Source organism: Sciurus vulgaris (genome assembly GCF_902686455.1).
Source record: "Sciurus vulgaris genome assembly, chromosome: 15".
In the NCBI taxonomy this organism is placed as follows: Eukaryota; Metazoa; Chordata; class Mammalia; order Rodentia; family Sciuridae; genus Sciurus; species Sciurus vulgaris.
In genome coordinates, this window is record NC_136476.1 from 77,385,217 (window position 1) to 77,408,242 (window position 23,026).

The 23,026-nt window shown below is 52.5% G+C and overlaps 1 protein-coding gene across 1 annotated transcript in view; it reads right to left on the reverse strand.

Annotated features, from left to right (window-relative positions):
• The window catches only part of GGTA1 (glycoprotein alpha-galactosyltransferase 1 (inactive)), a 63,644-nt gene that overhangs the window by 33,524 nt on the left and 7,094 nt on the right, over positions 1–23,026 (reverse strand). The window lies entirely within an intron of this gene.

A 23,026-nucleotide genomic window follows, 5' to 3' on the forward strand; every position in this document is an offset into this window, starting at 1 on the left:
TTAAAACGCTCCTAAACCAGAGGCAGGCGGGTGAAGCACCCTGGAGAGTCCACAAGACCCTCCCTGCAACTCACTCAGAGCTCCTCAAAGTGAGGTCCTTCCTCTACCCCGGGGGGCTCTGGAAGTCGCTGGCTCCCCTTGGTTGGAAAACTATTTTTGGAGAATGCTGAGAGCCCGCATCGGAACAGCACCAGGAGAACTTTAAAAGGTCACGAGGCCCACCGGCCCCTGGGCTGAACAATGCGCAGCCCTTCCCACACCCACTCCCTACTCCTAAAATAGAACCTTCCAGCTGGAGGGGACCTTAGAGCAGTGGCTTTCCAAGCTCAACTTTTTTTAAAAAAGCAAATGAAGTCGTTCTCAGAAGCCCCACTACATTAAACAGAGAGTACAGAGGGCTTGGGCTCCGGCAAGGCGGAGACCCTCAAAGTGACCTCCCAGAGACCCTCAAAGCGACCTCCCGCTGCCCTCCGACGCTGCTGGGAAGTGCAGTCAGCCTGGGAGCCCAGACTAAGCGAGGGGCTAAGAACAGACAGGAGGGGGTGCAGGACCGGTCCTGGGTCACTCAGCCCCGCGGAATCCAGCCTCTTCCTCCTGTTCTCAGAAGGAAGTGTCACCGCTTCCTCCTTCAGGGCATGCGACCTTCAGGGTCTGCAAGTCCATCCTCCGCTGGAGCCTCCTCAATGTGCAGGAACATATCCCTGAGGGCCCGTCGCAGCTCCCAGCTCCACACCCAACAGACATGTGCTAGAACGTTCATAACGCACCCCGCACTGGACCCCCCAGGCCCCTCAGCAGAACAGGTGGGTTGCTCCCCAGCGGGCCCGGCCGTGGCAGCAAGCAAGGATGGAAAGAAGCCAGCACCAGAGGACACGGGCTGGCCCATTCTGTTTATTTAAAGTTCAAAACCATGTACAATTAGCTGATGGTGTTAGAAGTCTGGGGGTGGTAGTGCCTGGGAAGGGGCCCCGGGGAGTTCCTGGGGGGCTGGGCGGGTTCTCATCTGGGTGGTGGGGAGACAGGTGTGTCCACGCTGTGAAAAGGGGAGTCCAAAGCACAGAAACCGTCCTGCTGGCAGCTCTGCTCTCTCGGGCACTCCCTCCGCGGCCTGGCCGTCAAGGGCCACAGCACCATGGGCGGGCCTTGCCTTTTCCTTGTCTTGGATGCCCCCGGGGAAGGGGCCTGGGATGGGGCTGTGTCCAGTGACCCAGGAATGTGGACCAATGGTCAGTGGGGGAGGGAGAAAGAAGCCTGGGTTCTAAGGAGCTGGGGGAAGTAATGGGAGCCTCCTTCCTCGTTTGTTGCTCCTGCGGCGCTGGGGATGGAAGCCAGGCGGGTGCCCCCCATCCAGCTCCATGCCCAGCTCTGCACCAGCCAGCTCTTGGCTCCCTCCACCCCTTCGGACCCGCAAGATCACCATGGAGAGGTAGGGAGGGCCCTTCCCCACCTTCACGGCGGGGCTCTGGGAGGCTTGTTCAAGGTTGCCGGCGGGGACCCCCGGTTCTGTGCTGCTCTTCCTTCCCAGGGGCCTGGGGGGAGACCCAGGAACCGAAGGCTAAGGCTCCAGGCTAGCCAGCCACAGAGCAGACTCCTGGAGGATTTGAACCCAGCCTTCCCCCTTCCCACCCACTTTCATCCTCCAGCTCTCGAAACAAAGGAGCACGATTAGGGTCATTCCTTAACCGAGAGGTAGGGGACCATCCATGCTCTGCTGCTCCAAGTCCAGCTGCCCAGCCGCCAACAGAGCAAGGAACTGCATCGTGCCAGCCCTAGCAGCGCACGGATCCGACTGACAACAGCCCCGTCAGGCCTCTCCCAGAGAATCCCAGGCCTCATCTCGGGTGCAGGAGGCTGCAGCCCAGTGCTGGGAGCCCTGGCTTTGCGTCCCCACGGCGTCCTGCTGGGAAACACGGAGGTCGGATTTCCACCCCGATTACCTCTGTGGCAGGGGGAGGGTTCAGTGTTCTTGGCAAAAAACCTACAGAAATGAAGCTTGCAGGCTGTCATTGTTTGCTTCCCTAAATATATTTAGGGTGGTCACAGAGTCATGCTTACTGCTGCTTACAAGTGATACACCAATTTGGTGGGTTCCCTGCCCTGCGTAATGGGAATCATCACCACCCCCACCTCTTGGGGTGACCGAGGCGCTGTAACATGTGCTGGTACTGAGCACAGACTCTGTGGCCTGGCTGTCTGACTGTGAATATGGCTCTGCCCCTTATGCTGTGCCATCCTGGGCAACTTACTTAACTTCTCTGTGCCTCCACTTCAACATCTGTCAACAGGGAATGATAGCATTTGGAGGGGTAAGTGCTGTATATAATTTCTGTCAGCACGAGAATTAAAGGAGATAGTCCTCAAGAAGGACACGCTGCTCTCAAGGTGCTCAAGAACCATCAGCCCCTGGTATTCGATTAACCCAATGGTGTCACGTACTCAGTTATACATTTTTGTTATAAATATACATTTTGATCACATCGGTTCCAGTAGAGGCAGAAAAAAGAGAAAAAGAGAGGCCTCTAGCATGATACTTCCACGACCACTGCAGACTCGTGGGTCTGGCTGAAATGACAAACCACTGCAGTCAGAAGAGTCTGTGCCCGTAACACTGTGCCTCTGCGAGGACAGTCGATCCAGGCCGGAGGATGAAATCATCATCACCCTCTCTGAGCAAGACACGGCCAGCTGTCTTGAGATCTACCTCCGTCCCACCCAGTCTGGAACAAACCACACCACAGCCATGCTGGGGACTCCCTCGATGGCCACAAACCTCTCTCCCCAGCTGCAGTCAGCCTCCCTCATACAAGGCGGTCCCTCCTTGGAGCTAACCCTGCTCCTTCATGCTGTTGGTTAGACTCTTCCCAGGTAAGGAAGACGTTGGCATTGTGGACACCTTGCCCGGTGTGAGGAGCTCTCACCCAAGGATGAGCCTCAGGGCACAGAGGACAGCCCGTGGAGGATTTCCTCTACCCGCCTCCTTGGGATCCTCCTGACACTTCCTTGGGCAGACGGCCCTAGGTGGAGGTGGGAAAGGAGCCCCTGGTGGCTCTGATTATGACCTAGTCCAGAAAGCTGTCCATGCCCTTCTGGAAAGGATTACCTCTCCCCTGGCTCAGAGAGTCTTGACAAGCCATGCAGGCCAGCCCCCTGCCTGAGAGCAGAGCTGCATCTTTAACAGGCGAGAAGCTCGGCTTCCCCCAAGGTCACGGTCGTGTCCCGTTTAGAGCCTCCTGTGTCGACAAAGCCTCCTTTGACTTTCACACAAGCCTAAGACAAAGATGGTGACAGAGCATGAAAAAGGAAACCGAGGGTCTCGTCAGAACCCTGCCCAGCTGTGTGGTCTGCGTGGGGTCTTCCCTTGAGCGCCCCACCTCTACCCTTCTTCCCCTGTTGGTGCAGAAGTCAGATCGGTCCAGGATGCTAACGGATGTGGCACAAGGCAGGGTGGCCCACGTCACTAGAACGCAAACCCCGACGGCCTGGGACGCGCTTGCCCTCGAGTTCACTGCTGGCATTTCAAGTTCCTGGAGCAGCCCTGGCGCCTGCGAGAGGCTCAGCAAACACCTTTTGAGCGAGAGCCACATCCGCAGGGGCCCGGCAGGCGTGGAAGTGCGAACGGACCCGGTGGACGGCCACGAGGGCAGAGGGTGCGGGTCCTCCAGGGAACTTCTGCCAAAATCACATCAAAGCAGATTTTTCTTTTTTCCCTTTTAGAACTTTAAATATTTATTAAGATAAAGATCTAGAGGGGGCGGGAAAAAAAGATAAAGATCTGAAAACGAACGAGCTAGAAAGCCTACATGATCAGAGAAAGAACAGCAGAATGACCTGACGGAAAAGAGGGTCGCAGTGCCATTAGGTTCGGACAGACTTCCAGAAAGAACGCGCGTCCTCCGGCCCGTTTTCGGAGCCGGTGTGTCCGGACCAGGGCAGCATGAGAAAGGGGACTCGCGGGCCATCTTCACTCATGAATATGAAGAAATCCGATTTTAAAAGGACAGACAGACAGAACAGCTCTGCCGGATAGCACTTCCCTGGCTGCTGAATGTGGAGTCGCCACGGACGATTCTCCCTTCAGGAGAACCTTCTTTGCTGGAGGCTAGAACTATCAGGACTGCTTGTGTGACCCAGGCAGGGCCCCCTCCTCTGCAGGGACTTTCTCCTTCATCCGCAAAGCGTGGGGTCCCTTCCAGCTCCACGCAGCCCCGCCTGGCCTGCCTGGTGCAGCTGCTACCCGGGCTCCCACGGAAACCTAGCTGGGGAATCTCAGGAGGCTCCCTGGAGGAGGTGACCTGGCTGGATCTTTCCACATGGGCTTCTGGAGCCTTCTCCCTCCTTCCAGAGGAACTTGGGCAACTCAGGCCCTCAGCCCTCTCTCCCTTCTGGCGCGCTCCCAGACACCAGCTAGGACATGGGCCTTCTGGGCAGGATTTACGGCCTCCTCCACTCAGGCCCACTTCCCTGTCCTTCCAGGCACCTTCTGAGCTGGCCAGGGTTCGCTCTCCATGGGGGACACAATGCCACAGAATGGCCAGCCCACTCAGGAGCTCCCCGATTCCACCCCAGGGAAGTTCAGTGAGAGAAAAGAGGAGCCAGGAGCCAGGGCTCGGGTTCTGACACGGAAACGGGGGCCACCAGCCAAGCAAATCGCCCGGAAACCCAGCTTCCTGCCACAGGTCTTAAGGTCTGGAAGGGCCTGGGGGAACAGGGGACTTCCCTTCCACCCTGGTCACAGCAAAGGCTGGTGAGGACACAGACTGGAGGCCCGCAGCCCTGCTGGGCCTCCCTGCCACCCAGCCTTCAAATGGTTTGCAATGAGAAAATGTTTAAAAAAAAAAAAAAAAAAAAAGTTAAAGTCAATCCTAATAATACAACTAGCAAAAGAGAGAGTCCAATAGCACACTTAGAGGTTCACTGGCACGGTCCCAAGTCACACGGCCCTGGGCAAGTCCTTTCCCCTGCCTGCCAGACCCTAGCTGTTCCCCTCCAGACACTCATGACGCGGAAACAGCATTCCCCGGGCCCCTAGGACACCTCGTGACTCTTTGATTTGTCACTTTTTAGGTGCGAGAACTTGGCAGGGGCCCGTTAGGGCTCGTGGGCTGGCAAACCTGGCCGGTGAGCATGCAGCCTCCAGAACTCTAACGCCATCTCCTTGGAGCTCTGTTTCCTGCAGAGCAAACACTCCCCTGCGTCCCCGCGGCTGCCCCTACCAGGTTCCTGCAGCACAGCGTGCTGGCTTCCATCTTCCCCTCCGAGGTTCTCAAGGACAGCAGCCATGTGCCACCTACCTTGAGGTCCTGGTGCTCCTTGTACAGCGCCTGGCACAGAGGAGGTGTGAGGAATGGTGGGCAGGTGGCCAGACAGTGCATCACTCTCCAGAGCTGCAGTGACAAGTGACCCCACCCGAGGCTGCTGAATACAACAGGCACCTGTTCTTTTGCAGTTCTGGAGGTCATGGGTCCAAAATGAAGATGTTGTCAAAGCTGCTTTTTGGGGGAGCTCAGAGGGAGAATCTGTGCCATGCCCCCTGGCTTACTGGTAGATGCTGGCCATCTGCGGGGTTCCTTGTGGCTGCCAAACTACACACTGCCTCTGTGGCAGTTATCCCACCCTAAGTTCTAATTTCCCTCTCTCAGGAGCATGCTAGCCGTGGAGTGGCGCCCGCCACATCCACTGTGTGATTCCATCTTATCTTGTGGACATCTGCAAAGGACCTCTTTCCAAAAAGGGTCACATTCACAGGTACCAGGATTTGGGACTTGAACGTATTTATTTTGGGAGACAATTGTAGCCTCCAGAGACAGTGGCCAAATAGCTATGTCAAAATCTGACATCAAGAAACTCAATAAAGGCATGGAGCTCAAAGCTAGGTTTTGGTAAGCCCTGGAATGAAGGTCAGGTGAGGTCACTATAGGGACCTGTGTCAAGATGCTTGTCTGGGAAGGGTTGGAGATAGGGTGTCAGCTATGGAGAAAAAGGGAACTGCTAGAGTACACAGCAGATGGGGAAGTCATGAGGAGGCAGAGCCAGGGAGAGAAGGAGCCGGAAGGCTCCGAGGGAGAGGACAGTGTTGAAGGCATGGCTGCAGGGCCAGGCGGGGTTGTCCCAGGCACAGAGAGAAGGCAGCAGGTGCTTTTCCCTGGTGCAGGAGGGAAGGAGATAAGGACGGGTGGGTTGCTGGTAAGTTCAGGGGACACATGGGGGAACAGGAAGTTGAGAGGTTCTGGTCCAGAGCAGCTGAGCTGTGAGGACACGTGGGCGGCACTGGGGATGTAGGAGCTGAGAGGAGGTGGCAGACCCCACAGAATCTTATCACGAAACCGCATTTCATCCTGATAGACGGGGGGACCCTCAAGGGGCAGTAGGCAGAGGGTGCGACATGATTTCCTTCTTAGCTGTAGGGTGAGGGTGGGTGGGAGAAGGAAAGTCTCCAGGCTGGAAGACCAGCCAGGGGGCACTGTCAATGTCCAGGGGAAAGACCTGACCAAACCAGTGGAAGCGGCTGGCAGATACGGAAGCAGCTGTGGTTTGAGAGAAATGAAGGAAGTGGTACCATGTGACCTTCTGGCGCATGAAATGAATTCTCTTTCAAATTTTGCTTAAATGTCACCTTCCTGGTGAGAAATTCCCCCTGATTTAAAGCTCCTTTCTAATATTAGGTAGTTCTCTTAATTGTCTTTTAAATTTCTTTCTTCCTCTAGCAGAATGTCAAGTTTGGGGCAGATATTGTTTGCACTAATGTGGAAGCTCCCAGCAGCCAGTAAGCATTGTGGGTTAAAAGCCAGGCCTCCTGTAGGGCTTGGCATCCAAGCGTTCCATAAATGTTAGCTATTTTCATAATTGATGGCAATAATAATAATGATAACAGTACACAGTGAGATGGAGGGAAGGAGACAGGAAGAAAGAGCCCAGCGTTGCTCTGTGTGGACCACAGACATCTAGCAGTATCCACGTCCCCTGGGAACCTGGTGGAAACGCAGCCCCCAGGCCCCACCAAGGGCCACGGAATCTGAATGTCTCAGCCAGGCCTGGGAATCTGCATTTCAGTTTCACACGGCCTCAGATGACCCCCAATTCTCACTACAGTCTGCAAAGCTCTGCTCTGAGCTGTTGCCCAGGCTTCCGGTTGCAATAGGTGGTAGGTGGTGTTGCCATTGGCTGAGAAACAGAATAAGGAGTCGGGAGTGGAGGAAGGAGTGGGTTCTTTTAGATGCACTGAGTTTGAGGAACCGACCGTAGACAGCCCTGCAGTGAGAGAGCCATCGGAGTTGGATTTGGGAGTAATTTCCCAACTCTCCCAGTGTCCTGTGAGCCCGCCGCCCTCCCGGAGGTGCTCACCCTGTCGCCTGAAGCCTGAGTGATGCCCTGCCAGGCAGTGTGGCATCCCCAGGCTGTACTGAGCGTAAAACAGATTTGCAGTGTGGGGCTGAGCTGGACCTCCCAGGGTGTTATTAATGATAATGACGCTAGTTCATCCACGTTTCCTTTAATCCTTCCTGCAGGCAGGGAGCAAGTCCCCTCTCTACTTCCCAGACAGGGAAACTGACGCTCACCGTCTGTCCAGAACACAGACTAGAGCACAGAGCGGACACCCTCTGTGAGCATCACCCTCCCTGGGGGAGCAGGAGGCCGGGCTCCTCCCCCAGCACAGCCCCTTCCCCGCATCTCCAGGGACACCTTGCCTACCAGCTCTGGTCTCACCCAGACGTTTGGAGGGCATTCCTCATTCTGAGGACGTGCATGGGAGCAGGGCACTCCTTGCACACACAGGAACAGGTGTGCACAAAGACGCCCGGGTGCCTATGGATGCTGGCTCCCACTGACACACTGCCCGGCCTGGCTGGTGTGCGGCGGGGCTCCTCCGTGCCAGCTCCGGGGAGCCCTGCTCCTCTCCACGGGCCTCTCCTGTGGTTCTGTGGCTTAGTTAGTGTCCTGGTTTTGCCTTTGGCACTTGCCTCTCTTGCTCCTGGCATGGGCACATTCTTTCCTCCCTTTACGGATGTGGAAGTGTGGTTTGGGGAAACCCCTGCAAAATCAGGGTGACCACAGAGCTCCTTTCCCTGGGAAGGCTCTGGTTTGTTCCGGCTCTGGATCAGGTGGCAGGTAATTTTAGTCCTCCCTTTTATTCTCCCTGTCTGGAGGATAAATCACAGGGTCACAGTTCAATGACGTCTTCCTCCAGCACCCTTCCAGCTTGGACCCTCTGGGATTCAGGGCTTGTTTTTAATACCTACTGGTCCCTTAGGACCCAGGGTACTTCCTGTGGCTGCTCAGAGGTGGCGCAGTCCCAGTTCTTGAGTGGCCCTCTCTGCCCTCACTTCTCCTCCACCTGGGTCCCTGCAGCCAGGAGGGCTCAGCCCTGCCGCTTCCGAAGGACCCTCTTGGGCTCCCACTCGCTCCTGCACGCTCGCAGCCTCGCTAAGTGGTTCCCTGCCTGATCTGTTGCTCCCCAAGTGAGACCAACTCGCAGGAGTAGCTGCACGGCCAGGGGTATTCAGAGTCTAAGAATTCACTACAAACCCTCAGGCGGTTTTCTCTCACATATTTTTTTGCCCTTTTATTAGATTTTCCTGAGTCTCTTGTAAGAAGCTGACTCAAGCATAAAAGACGGGTCAAGAATTAATCTCTGGTGAAGAAGCTGCAGGAACTCTAGCAGGAAGCTAAAAGCAAATGAAAACGATCCCCCAAACCAAGAGATGAAATCAACAACTCTTCATTCAGGCCACCATGGAGATGACGTTTTTTCCTGCCTGTTCTTGGAACGAGACAGCCGTGGCTTCAAATTCCAGCAACACTAATTTCTTGCTGTGTGAACCTGAGTTAAATCATTTCATCCTCTGTGAGCCTCAGTTTACTCATCTATAAAATAGGGATGCTAATTTCTTACGCTAATTCCTTACTCTTGGGTTGTTGGTGTAGCTCGGTGGTAGGGTATTTGCCTAGCATGCAATTCCAGCACTGGGGGGCGGGGGGGAGAAAGGAAGGAAGGAAGGAAGGAAAGAAGGAAGGAAGGAAGGAGAAAGAAAGAGAGAGAGAAAGAAAGAAAGAAAGAAAGAAAGAAAGAAAGAAAGAAAGAAAGAAAGAAAGAAAGAAAGAAAGAAAGAAAGAAAGAAAGAAAGAAAGAAAGAAAGAAAGAAGAAAGAAGTAGGGTCTTAAGTGGCTCATGCTTATAGTCCCAGCTACTTAGGAGGCTAAGGCAGAAGGCAAGTTTGAGGCCAGTCTGGGCAATTTAGTGAGGCCCCAAAATAAAACGAAACAAAAATTTCTTATTCCGAGTTGTCAAAAGGATCAATAATAGCATCTGTAAAGCTCCTGGTACCCAGAAGATGTTAGATAAGGCAACTTGTGTTACCACGCCTGGTGCCCAAGGGCACCGCTTCATGGACCAGGAGATGGAGCCTGCATCTGAGCGAGAGCCCTGGCTGTTGACCAAATGCATGACCTTGGGCCAGTGATTTGAGTTTTCTGAGACTTGGTTTCTCTCATCTGTAAAATGTGAGTAAGGAAGCCTCTCTTAGACCGCAGGTGAGATGATGCCCAGAAAGTGCTTGGGGTAGGTCTGGTATTAGCGAGTGCCCAGTAAATAATAGCTACTCAGTTCCTGGTGAAGAGTATTACAGAACTCTGCCACACAGGCTCTGGCAGGCACAAGCCGCTCTGTGTATCTAAGGAGTCCACCATGTGCCTATGTTCTCAAAACAACCAGTCCTTCTTTGGCATGGGACGGGGCAGATCCAGAACATTGTTTAATCCTCCTTCCTGCTGGGGCCTCCAGCACAGCTGGAGGGACAGGGCATGCTGCTTTGTGCACCCTGCAGCCAGGAGGTTGGCTGACACCATAAGCCTGGGGACTTGCCCAAGTTAACTCAGTTGAGATTGGGCCTGGGTTTAGGTAGAGCCAAGGACTCCCTGACTTCCTCTCACCCAATAGGAAGTCTGAAAGCCACTGATTCCGTCATCGGACCATGTGTTCATCTATTTATTCACTTAGTAAATATTTATTTAGCACCAATATTAGCACCACTCCCCACGTGCCAGGTACTGTTTGGGCTGTTGGGTCTACAATGACATGGCCTCTGTCTCACTGTCTAGTGGGCAGCTGGGCCCAGCAGCCAAACATGCTCCTAGATACCTTCTTCCACTGAGAAGTGCCCTGGGACAGTGATGGCAAAGGTCCTCTCACCAGCACGGCATCCAATCGCCCCCTTACTCTGAACACCATGGACGTCTGGAGGACTCCGACAAGCTCACATGCCTCTATGCGGGGTTGTTCTCCTCCTGAGCATGTCCCCAGCCTTCTGAGCTGCCTCATTTTACACATGAGAAAACTGAGGCCCCCGGGAGAGACTTATCCAAGGCTGCGCAGCCTTGAAGTAAGGAGGCGGGAGAGAATGGCACCTGGGAATCCAACTTCACTCTGCTCTAAGGTGCTTCTTAACCACAGCACAGGAAACCGTTAGACCAGGGAAGGGGCTGGGGGCTGCTGTCAATCATCTTCTTCCTGAGTTCCCTTATCTGTGCTCTAGAAAGCCTCAGAAACCTCTGCTAGAGATGGCCACCCCGCTGTCCGTCCTTCTCCACTGCTCTTGATTGGTCCTGGGATGCCATGCTGGGCATTCTGAGGGCATAGGATGCCATGGGCGAAGGTCGCGTGGCTGGGGGTAAGCAGGCCTGGCACTGAGAAAGAACACCCTCCCTCAAGCCGAACACAAGGCAGAAACAGCGAGGATACCTCAGAGGCGCTCCACTGCCCAGACAGCACGTGGGCCCTGCTGCAGAGGCCAGTTCTGAAACAGGTTCCACCTGGCGGCTTTCGCCCTCCCCAGGGCTCATACCCCCGGAAGGAGCCTGGAGCCCACTGGTTAGTTACCTCCTTCCGTGCTGCGCTTCTGCCTTTTGTTTTGCAGAGATATTGGCAGCCACGTGCACCTTTTGGTTCCTCTGCTTAATGTTCCAGACTGACAAGCCGCTTTGGGGTTTTTCTTGTCTGGGTGTGGTTTCCTCGCACTCACAATGGAAAGCCCAGGGGCTGCTCTGTCTGTGGGACCCAGGCCGATACCTTGGCTGACTGAGCTGACATCAGCAAGCTGGGCTCAAAGGGGAACACCCAACCCAGGTACTTTTTGGTGCTGTTCTCCAGATATTTCCAGTTCCCCACCTTCGTGGGATTGCATTTAGTGACTGCTTGGTTGGTTGGGCAGGCCAAGCAGGTAATCTGACTGAAAAGATGGGAGTGGGCCTAAGCATTTAATTGTCTGTGCAAGATCTTCCAGGGCTCTCTTGGTGCCATGGAATATATCCAAGAAGATCGGTGTTCCATCAGCCTAGCTCCTTGGACAAAGACTGTAGCCCCAGCTGGCCCAAGATGCTCATATTACTGGAGAAAGAATCCCCACACCCCATGCACACACACACAAAATAGAAGCAAATATTTGTGGTTTGGGGCCTGTAGGGGTGTTTGTTACTGCAGTCTAACCTGCTCCACGCTGACTGATACACTACCCACCTCAGAGAGTAAGAGAGCGTCTAGATATTAGTTACCGTATTAGTCAGGGTTCTCTAGAGGAACAGAATCAACAGGAAGTATGATTATAGAAAGGGGATTTGTTAGATTGGCTTACTTGATCAGAAACTAGATAGTCCACAATGGCTGTCTGCAGCTAGAGAGCTGGAGGAACCAGCAGCTGTGCAGTCAAAGACACAGAAGCTCCTAAACAAGAAAGATCAATAGAGCTACCCTAGTTGGAGACTGGGGTTCTGGAAGCTACTTGGAGGATCACTAGCAGAGTCTGCTTTGGAAGGAAAGAAGTGAGAGTCCGATATTCTCAGATGACTGAAGCAGCCATTAAGAACCCCCTCAAGAAGGGCCGAGCTGCATCTGCATCTGCTTCCTTGTTCTTCCAGCTTTTGTTCCATCCCACTGGGCAGTGCCGCCCATGCTTAGGGAGGGTCTCCATTTCTGTTCACTATCCCACATTCCAATCATTCCTAGACACGCCCTCATGGACACACCCAGAGGCCTCTTAATCATCGGTATCTCTTAATCCAATCAAGTTGACAATTCAAATTAACCATTATAGTTACTTTCTTCCCCAGAAAACTTGTCTTTTTAAAGAGTCCTGTGTGATTAAGGAAAGCAAAGTGGAAGCAAGAAATTTCTCCAGTGCACTGTGGAACACCCCTCCTTTCGTCCCCAAGAGCGGGGAACACTGGCTGAATTGGAAAGGACTTATGAGGAAGTGCAGCGTGCTCTCTCTGGCCTCCCTTTCCTACGACATAGGAAGGCCAGTCATTTGATCAGAGCAGATAGGTTGAGAGCCGCAGTCAAAAGCCCTGGGGCAGGACACGAACTGGAATGGAAGCGTAGGTGCCCACAGCACAACAACCTGCTGGGTCACAACAGAACCAGCCACATGTCCATCCACTGGTCCAGGCGACAGTGGCAGAGATGGTAACTGAGGGATCCATCAACAATTAGGGATTGGCTGGTCATGCGCCAGGAGGGCGAGGAGCAGGTGGTGCCTAAAAGCTGCGATGGGCACGTGGTCCAGTCAGTGGATCACGGGAGAGGTGGTGCTCTCAGTGGGCCTGGGAAGCAGATTCTATTATCTCCATTCTACAGAGAAGGAAATGCAGTCTCGAAGTGGCGCTGTTCCTTGCCCATGCTCAGACAGCTAAGGGCCAAAGCCAGGCCGTTCCCAGCTTCAGTCCTTCTGAACTTCCCTCAGCCCTTTATTGGGCTTCTTTTCTGCACCTTTTACCTGGTTCATTAATTATTATCACTTACGTGTGTCTTCTCTCCCATTCCAGATTTAAACTCCTTGTACGCAGGGATCTGAATCTTATCTAATCCTCTTAATAAGGACAACAACTGGAATAATAGCAGCAGGAGCAAGAGCAAATGCCGCTATTAACCGAGGGCTCCCCACCAGGCCAGGTTCAAGCACATTCCGCTCCTTATTTCATTCCGTGCTGACTAACTCTGTGAGGTCAGTACTGGACTCGTCCCTATTTCCAGATGAGGACACAGCTCCGTTCAACCGATCTAAGGTTCGGCCCCTAGTGTCAACAACAACTACTGTTTAACATGACTTATTTCCACACTCATCCCATTTATTTCAAATTCACATGTAAAAACATTCTCTAAAGAGCTCTGCAGGGTTTCCAGGAAACTGAAGGGGTCCCAGACAAGACAGGTTGAGAACCCCAGATTCCAGGGGCAGGATTCTGTCCCCTATCCATCCCAATGGAACCCAGAGTTCCCTGCTGAGACAGAGTAGAATAATCACTACTCCAGGACATCCACACATCACAATGACCTTGAATTTCCGCAATTTGACACATCTGTAACATTCATCATGATAATTAACAAGTTCCATTTTTTTCCCCAATAAAAAATCAATTTTTAGCCCCCAGTGTGCTAACTGGAAAGCACCACTTGCTGATCCACAGATAGGGTAACAGGGGGGCTTGTAGCAGCTGCCTCTGGAGGTAACACGGGCATCCTTGAGGGCAGGTTGGCGGACCACCCCCAGGGACCTGCTTTCTTGGCCTCTGCACACAGGTCTCACATACTATTCCATACTGTGTATGCTGAGGTATTAGAAGGTAAATCCCAGGTGTCAAAACAGGTATGCTGAGTCACAAGCCATGCAGAACTCACTGCGGTTCAGAAACCCCTGAGTTGGGGGATGCTGGGGGACTCAGGCATGAGGTTTCTGGGGGACGATGTTCCCTGACCACACCAGATAGCTGCCCCCCTCGTGAGAAGGTTAGAGCTGGGAACTGGGCCCAAGACCCTCCAGCGTCTGCTGGGCTGTGTGACATCCATGCTGCCCCTATCTGGGCTTTGGTTTTCGAATCCTCCAAATATGGGGATTATACTAATTCAATCAATAAACAATCACAAGGTACCTACTGTGTGCTTGGCATTGTGGGAAACACAAGGATAAGACAGACCCTTAATTTCTCCTCCTTGGAAGCATACATCCATGGGGAGCTAGGCCTGGAAATCATGAGCTGTTACAGAGGACTGAGGGAAAGAAAAGTGGGTGAAGATAGGTGCTCTGGGGCCACAGAGGAAGAAGTAAGCCATCTCACATGGGGCAATTTTGAACTGGGCTTTAAGGGTTGAGTAGGAGTTCAACAGATGGGGAAGGGCATCCCCAGGCAGAAGGACAAGCATCTGCAAATGCAGGCAGCTGAGATGGGGAGCACCACCCTGAGTCCAGGAAGGACAGCAGAGGTCTCCTGGGCTCCCTCCACACCCACTGCTATGAGGCCCAGAAGGAAGAGCTCAGAGAACAGCCATTTTTAAAGCACTCCCTAAGTGATTCTGACCTGCTGGCAGTCAGTGCTAAGTGTAGAAGAAAAGGAATGAATGAATGAAGACATGAACTTGACCTCAGGCAAGTCTCCTGCTCTCTTGAAGTGTCCAGCCCTTCTTTAAATGAAGGGGCTGGGCCAGCATGGTGGGTTTTAAACTGTATTCCAAAGAACCCCAAACAGCCCTGAAGTCCCTCGGAGACTGGAGAGGAGACGGGTCCCAGGGAGCGAACCCCCACCCCTCACCCTCCTTCACGCCATCCCTCTGCTCATCTGCTTGTTACCATGCATCACGCCTCTGAGGGCGGGCTGGTTTGAGTAAGGGTTCCTTGGCCTAAAATAAAAACCTTTTAAAACCACTGAGTCGGATGATCCCGAGAATCGTCTAGGTGCAATGGAAAGAAGTCCTTGAAGGCAGCAACCTGCTTTGTTCTCAAACATGTACTGTTAGGCTATTGACCAGGAGCAACTTGCTTACCACCATCATTTAAAATCTTTTGCTGCAGTTCTGAAAATCAATGAGTAGAAAACTGTGATCTAGCAACGCAGTGGAATACGATGCAGCCTTTCGTATATGATGCTTTTAGAGACTAGCCAATCAAGTGAAAAACTGAGTGAGAAAATCCAATATTAAACTGTACCTAGCTCTCCACTATGGAACCAACACATCCAAAATGCTGGACAAATATGGCGGCACCTCAAAAAATTAAACATGGAAATACCAGATGATTCCGTAATCCTATTCTAGTTATAGCAGCCCCCCAGCCAAATTGAAAGCAGGGACTCAAAAAGATAGTTGGATATCCATGTTTAAGCAGCATTACTGACAATAGCAAAAGGGTAAAGCCAGCTCAGATATCCAGATGGACAAATGGAGGCACACCCAATGGCGTGTTTTATTCAGCCTTCCGAAGCAATGAAATTCCCACACGTGCTACAACATGGGTGCAGTTGACAGGCTGGGGCCCTCATTAGGCTGAGAGAGACAAGCCAGATACAAAAGGAAAAACAGCATGATTCAACCTATGTGACGTAGCTAGAGTAGTCAAATTCATAGTCAGAAAGCAGAATGGCGGTTACCAGTAGCTGTGGGGGGCGGGGCAGAGGGGACAGGAAACGCTTACTCGGTACAGTTTCTGCTTGGAATGATGGAAAACAGTGGTAATGGTTAGACAACATTACGAATATACTCACTGCCACTAAATGGTGCGCTCGGAAAGGGTTAAAGTGGCAAACTCTATTATATCTGTATTCCAAGAATGCACTGCTGCTTTGATATGAATGTCAGCTCCACTTTTTGTATTTAACTGATTCAAGGGGTCAAGTTCAGGGACACCAACTAAAATACACGCCAAGCTGCTCAGCCCAAATCAGTGACCTGCAGAGTGGTCTTTCCTAGGGCTCATCATTCTCATCCATATTTAAATAAATTTGAAATAAAAACAGAACCAAAATAAATCCTGTAATGAGCCTCCCCAGAAGCTGTCTGGCTTGGAAAAGTTCAACCGCAAACCGAAGCGAAAAGGAGAAGTGCAGAAAAGTGGGCAGCGGAGTGTGTTTTTTCAGGACATAAACTCACTGCAGCTGGGAAAGTGACTTTGTCAGTGAGTTTCTGTCCCTTCTGCTTCGACAAGAGGTTCCTGTGTAGGGCAGACTCCAGAATCTGAGAGGCCCATTGCTCGTATTCACTGTAAAGCCATTTCTTCCAACCCTCCCCACTCCAGATAAATGTTGAACAAATTTTTAAAGAATACTGGTTTGAAGGGCAGCCAGCGTCTCTAGCTGCCTGGGTGCCCTTGGTCCCTGCCTCAGGGGTCCACCTTGCTGGCTCCTGGGCCTCCTGCTCAGGGTTGAGCCTAGGCAGACAGCAGAATTACTTCCAGGAAGGGTTTAAGGAGCTGGAATGCATCCCCTGAGTCGCCCTGCCCCACTGACCAGTGACAGGATCCCTAGGCAGTGTCCCTCAGAGCTCGGGCTGCTACTCCTTCCGGGGGCACAGGAGTTGTGAGGGTCAGGAGCTGTCATGCACGCATAGTCTCGTGTTCCTTTAGAATCTACATCTTAGCGGGGCCGCTGGGCAGCAGGCTAGGGATTAGAGCAAGACAAGGGGGTAGAGGCAAAAGCCCCCAGACCTGGCCCAGGAGGGGCACCCACAGCGCCCAGCCCCACCCCAGCACCAGCACAACTGGGTGCAAACGCCTCCACCAGGACTGTGCGGGACCAGCGGGCTCCAATCTCCAGAGAAAGACAAGGACATTACTAAGGTTCCCGTTCAAGGTCACGGTTAGGAGGCAGCTGGTTTTAGGGTTTTCTAAAGCTCCCTCCATCTGAGGGAGGAACAGGGTCCTGCCACCAGCTCCTTTGTTGAGCTCATTAGCTCCTGCTCTTAAACACAAATAAATAAAAATCAAAAAGGGAGAGGCAGCCTCAGTTTCCTCACCTGTGAGGTGGGCTGTGGGGGCCTGATGGATGGACTGGCCCTCCTCACCACTCTGGTGCTGGAGGGACGGTCACTTCCCAGGGGAGGCCTCCCAGGTCTCTCCCCCTCACCGCGCCCTCGTCTCCCGTAGGGCATTGGCCACCCTTTGGACAAGCACGATGACTTGCTTGACTTTTTGATGTATATACGCCCCGCACTGGACACACTCCTCCCCAGCCGGCAGCCAGGCGCTCATTGGAAACGGTGTTTTCCTCTGGGCTCTGCCGGCAGCCAGCTCTGGGAGCTGCAGAAAGTCCCTCCTCGCCCGGCACAGATGCTCATCTAAGGCGCACGGCCTGGGGAACCTCTGGGTTTTCTGCCAGCTCCCACATTCATAGCTATGTAATCTCAAATTTAACCAAAATAAGTTTAAAAAGAAACCAATGGGAGTCACTCGTGACTCCCGCCCACTACTTGAATTAGGACAGGTTCTCACATTCTCTGAGCCTCAGTTTCCCCATCTGCAAAGCAAATGTTTAGGCCCAATCCTGTAGGTTTTTTCCACCTCCAACCACTGTGATTTCAGTAAGGAAGCTCCGCCCTCCCGGTCCTTCACCTAAAACTCCACTTGGGTCCTGCGCACAAACAGGAAATGTGCCCTAGCAGCGGATGAGCGGCTCTCGCTCTGTCCCACGGGCCAGCTGAAGGGGAAACAAAGAGGTTCTGAGCTCTTCAGCTAACGCCTGGATGCCAGGTCCCAGGACCTTTCCCGCCTTGGGCTCAGCCTCCCTCGCCATGGCCACCCCTCAGGGCCTCTCAGCATGCAGTGGGCAGATTAGCAGCTGGGGTGCCACACAGCCACCAAAGCAGATGGGGCAGGACTCCTGGGCTCCAGCCTGGCCCTCTCTGGGCTGGGCTTCCCTCGCTCCCTGCCACCTGAGAGGTTTTCTTTCTGCGGGTGGTATGGTGCCAGGTTCCTGCGTGCATCTTAATCCCAAATCTTTTGTCCTGTGTGGGTCATGACCCCAGGACGGTTCTTAATCTCCCTGGGCCTCAGTTTCCTTATTTCCCAAACTGGAGCAATAACAATCCCTACCCTCGTGGTTCCTGAACAAGAAAGTGGGGCTCCTAAATAGTGTCTGCAGAGTGAAAAACGCACCCCCACCCCGCAACAGGCAGGAGCTGTTGTTGTTTTAATTGGTTCCTGGATCATTTCTCCTTCCCCATTTGTCTATCTACAAAAGGGACAAGCAGAGCTTGGACAAGCCTGCTGGCCCTGCAGACCACAGCCCCTCACCCCTCAGAGAAGGCAGACACGGGATCAGGTGGCTCCGAGCACTTCAGAAGGAAACTGTAGGGCTGAGGCAGGAAATCCTATAATACTGCTTCAAAGCAGATGGATTTGGGGACTGGCTGCTGCCCTGGGGTTGCTGGGCCCCTGAGAAGGTTCCAGCTACACCCAGACTCAGTAGCACAGGGAGAGTCCCTGGCCCAAGCCCAGTTGGCCCCAGAGAACAGAGCAATTGGAGGCAGCAGAAGATGTTGCTCTGGGTTGGTCTCTGCTCCTACCTCTTCCCTGAGTCTCACGGGTGCACGAGGAGGGTGGGCTCCTTTATCTCAGCTTCCAGAAGAATGGAGAAGGGACTAATGTCTGACTGCTGAAGTGGACTGCTCTCACTTCTGGAGCATAGAAGGGGTGAGTGGTCCTCGTCCCTCTGCTCCTAACGGGAGCGCCTGGAACCCTGCCTGCACCTCCTCGATCTCACCTGCCGAGCGCAGAGACCCAAATATAAACGTTCCCGACCGCGATGGTTCGACTTAACGATTTCTCGGCTTTATGATGGCGCAGAAGTGATACGCATAGAAACCGTAAGTTGAATTTTGATCCTTTCCCTGGGCTAGTGCCACATGGTAAGATACCCGGAGGTGATGCTGGGCAGACCCAGCACTGCGGTCACGAGAGTAAACCACTGGCACTCAACGTGTCCCGTGCTGCTGCGCTAGGATCTTCAGCAGGCGAGGTGTATGAGCTGCATTTTCAACTCATGATATTTTTGACTTAAAATGGGTCTATCTGGATGTAACCCCATCGTAAGTGGAGAAGCATCTGTACTGGCCTCAGCAGTGGCTGGAGAATGAAGGCCAGAGGCAGCTGGTGTCTCCCAGGGCGGCGGCCCTCAAGGTGTGGCCCGTGGACAGAAACGGAGTTACTCATTCTTACTGTATTTTATCAAAATATTGGAAATAAAGGCAGAACTGTGCTAAGGTGGAAAGCAGACTCCCCGGCCTCCTGCCGCTGCCCTTTTGGCTCTTCTGGGCTCTGCGCTCAAGATGGACCTGCCGGTCCCTAGCTCACCGGACCCACTCGCCCAGGCAGACTGAACTCCCTGACCCTGGAACGGCTTATCCAGGGGCAAAGGCAATGGGCCTCACGGTATCCTATCCGCTCCGCTGAGGACGGGGACTCTGTCATCTTAAGAGGTCTGGCCCCCTCTGAGCAAAGCCCAGAAGGCTGGGCTGGGCCAATCCCAAGGCCCACAGGAAGCCATTTTGAACTCAGTGTTAAATAGCTGCCTGCAGAGGAGAGGAACAAAGCAGCCCCAAGACCAGCACCCCGGTTCCCACCTTGAAATCGCTCAGTTGAGGCCGTCTATTGGGCCAGGCTGTGTGGAAGGACATCAGGGCAGAGACATTTTACAGCTGACGGCAACCTTAGGGGTCTCCATTCAAATCCCCGTCTTTTACAGATGAAGAAACCGAGGCTGGAGGTAAGATGCCCCGTTCAGAGAGGCAGGGTGTGAACCCTTGCAGTCTCCTTGCCCTGTCTCCATTCATCAAACAACTCATGTTTATTGAGGGCCTACTATGTGCAGGCCAGTGCTGTTCTCAGCCCTGGGAATTCTGAGGTGAACCAAACAGGCAAGCAGACATTCCAGTTGTTAAATGTGCCAGTCAGTTTTCCATCTCTATAACAAATACCTGAGATGATCAACTTATAAAGAGAAAAGGTTAATTTTAGCACAGCTTTAGTCCATGGCTGGTTGGCACCGCTGCTTTTGGGAGCCTGTGGCAAAGCAGCAAATCCCATCAGAGAGTGTGTGGCAGAGTAAAGTCACTCAGCTCAGGCCTGGGAAGCAAAGGAGAGGAAGAGAATGGGGCTGGGTTCCCATTATCCCCTCCCAGGGTAGGCACCCAATAACCTGAAGGTCTCCCGCCAGGCCGCACCTCTCACAGCGTCTACTACTTCCCGACAGCAACCCCCAGGGGCCAAGCCTTTACCATGCGAGCCATTGGGGAAACTAAGGCTCCAAACTGCAGCAGTAAACAAACACAGGAAAAAACTGCAGCCATCAAAAATGGTCATAAAGCTGTTCCGGTGATGTGGCTCAGTGGAGGAGTGCGCACTTGCCTGGGTTCCATCCCCCACCACACACACACACAAAAAAAGTTACAAAGGAAATAATAAAAGATGCTGACGTGGTAGAAAGTGACTCAGGATGCAGGAAGACCCTGTGTTCAGGGACAGCCGCTTTGTGCTGGCTTCTCTTCAGAATCTCTCAAGCCAGGACTGTGACAGAGCAGATTCACAGTGGCTTGCATGAGCCAGATGTGAAAGCGGTTGTTTTTTAATTCACACACAATAATTTATACATGTTCGGGAGATGCAGTGTGTGATTTTTTTTTTTCAACTCACATATTACAACATTTAATAATCCGATTGTTAGAATTTTCAGGGATTTGGCAAGCCAGTTGTTAAACACAGCAGGTACTAAACATTCAGTTAGATAAATTTATGATTAAATGAGTTACGCTGAGAACAAAAAAATAAAAACTCATCACTTCCTAATCATCTTATTACATTGTATCCTATTGAGGTTACTTATCTATTACATCTAGGCAGAGTGGAAAATACCAGACCACAGAGCACAGCTGAGCACCTTCTCAGCTCCTCAGGCAGCAAATGGAAAAGGGCCACCGTGGACACATTTACACCATGGAAACCGGCCATCGGTAGACATCAGGCTATTGTGTCTTGAAGAGCTGGTCACCAAACATCGGCAAGCACAACACTGGCCCCCACCCCCGCCCTCTGAGTCTGAGGGAGGCTGCACTTCCCTTCGGGCAGCAGCGGGGCTGAACTCTCCGAGCACAAGATGGGTTGTCCCGCCCTCCTCAGGCCTCTGCACTGAGGAAGCAGGTCTGGGATGCTAAGTGGATCTGTCTGCCCTGCAAGACAATGGCTTGTTTATTTATTTTTGACAAACTAAATCCTGCTTTTAAGTGTCCTGGGGAGGTAAAAATTTAGAGGAGCCCTGCAAAGAATCTCCTTGTAGAAATGCCTGTGCTTATTCTGAATTGCTCCAGATTTTCATACATTGGGTTTCCTTCCTTCGAGGACATGGCTACATTCCTAACAGCTGAGTGAGGTCACTATAACTTCTACGGACAATAATGACAACAGCAGCTGCCACTTAATGGTGACATATGGCTCTAAAATCGACCCAACCCATTTCATACATGAGAATGCTGAGGTTCAGAAGTTCAGTGACTTGAGTGAGGTCAGGCTGCCCCTTTGAAAGTTCCCCTGGAGGCCCTGTGGCACTGCCTTAGAGCTGTCGGATTCTGTAGCACTATGATGTTCCCTATGATGTTCCCATCTCTGGGGGCATTTATGGACTTGGTGGCTGCCCAACTAGTGTCAGGAACCTCCCCATCCACCACCAGAGAAAAATAAGACGAAGCCTCCCCTATCCATCCATGTGTACCTGGAATGCAGAAGCAGGACCTAAGCCTTGACCAGTTAGCAGCTCTGCACCCCAAGGAAGTGCACAGAGGCTGATGCTGGTGACATGTTGTTTGCAGCTGCCCTGGTGGCACCAAGAGTTAGAATCGGCTCCTTCACAAGACCCTGACTATACTGTCCAGTCTTTGTTTTGGCTGGTTTGGTTTCCCAACCCTTCCAGGGAGCTGTGAGCAACAGGAAATCTTTCCAAGGCATGCCTTTCTGTCTCTGGGAGCTATGATCTCCTTCTGTTGCTTACAACCATCATCTCTGCCAGCTCTACCTTCTCAGGAGCTACTAAGTATTATCAGTCTCAGTCACTGAACACTTCCCGCGTGGAATTTTCATGCCAGTCACAGAATGAATTCCTTAACCACTCAATTACATTTGCATTAGAAAGAGTACTTCTCCATTCCTTTGCACTGTTCTGGCTAACATACAAAGGTCAAGTGTGTTACAAAGATACGAATCTATAGACAGTCATCAACAAACCCAAACCTACTCCTGTTCTCAAGGACCCAAGTCCACCTTAAAAGGAACACTGCCCCTAATTTTGGAAGAGTCTCGGCTTTCCCCAGAGATGCCAGGGACAGCTGGGCTGCCACCTGAGGACTCGAGATGTCCCCAGGCAGGAGGAATTCAGGCAGCTGCTCTCCTGACGTTGCCAACCCCAGCGTCATTCCGCTGGGCAGCTGTTAGTCATCCTGGATCTGCTTCCTCCTGTGTTCCTCTGTGCCCTCCACTCGCCAGGGCCCTCTGGGTTCTGGAAGAGCCGAGAGGGATAGCAGGAAGGTTGGTTCTCTCTGCCTCTTCCTTTGCCTGATACACAATTCCCTCTGCGCCCGTAGTATAAAGGTGATGTCCTTAGCCACCTCCCCGCACAGAGGATCAGGCCTCTGTGACTCACTCTACACCTCTCCTTGGTGTATCTCTCTACAGGATTAGCTCTTTACCACCGTCTCCCAAGCTGAATTCTAGCTTCCATACAGACAGGGATTGTGTATTTTGTTTACCACTACATCTCAAGTTTCTTGCCCAACACTTAATAGGTGTTCAATAAATTCTGGATTGATGAATTTTAAGTGAAGGAATGGATTGAAGGCAGCTCAGTGGATGCTGAATAACGGATTCACAGCACAAGTTTCCAGAACGGGTGCATCTCCTAAAACCTTAGTGCCTGGTGCCCAAACTGTGAAGAGGGAGCTGAACAGTTGGGATCCCTCTGGGGACAACAGTTGCTTCTTCCTTTCAGGTTTGAGTTTAAGAATCCATTTCCTGTGGGTCTGGACTTCCTTTTCCTGCTTTTTGTCCAACTGCAGAGAGAAGTTTAAGTTTGCTAGTTTATGCTTTGTGCCACTTGGCTGACATGGAAACCGAAGCAGCACCAGCACTGAGTGGGCTAGGATCACCTTGCTCTTCAGCGTCTCACCCTAGGGACAGCTCTGTCCAGAGCATTAAAGAGTGACTCCCAAGGATGGCAGCACCAGGTGAGATGG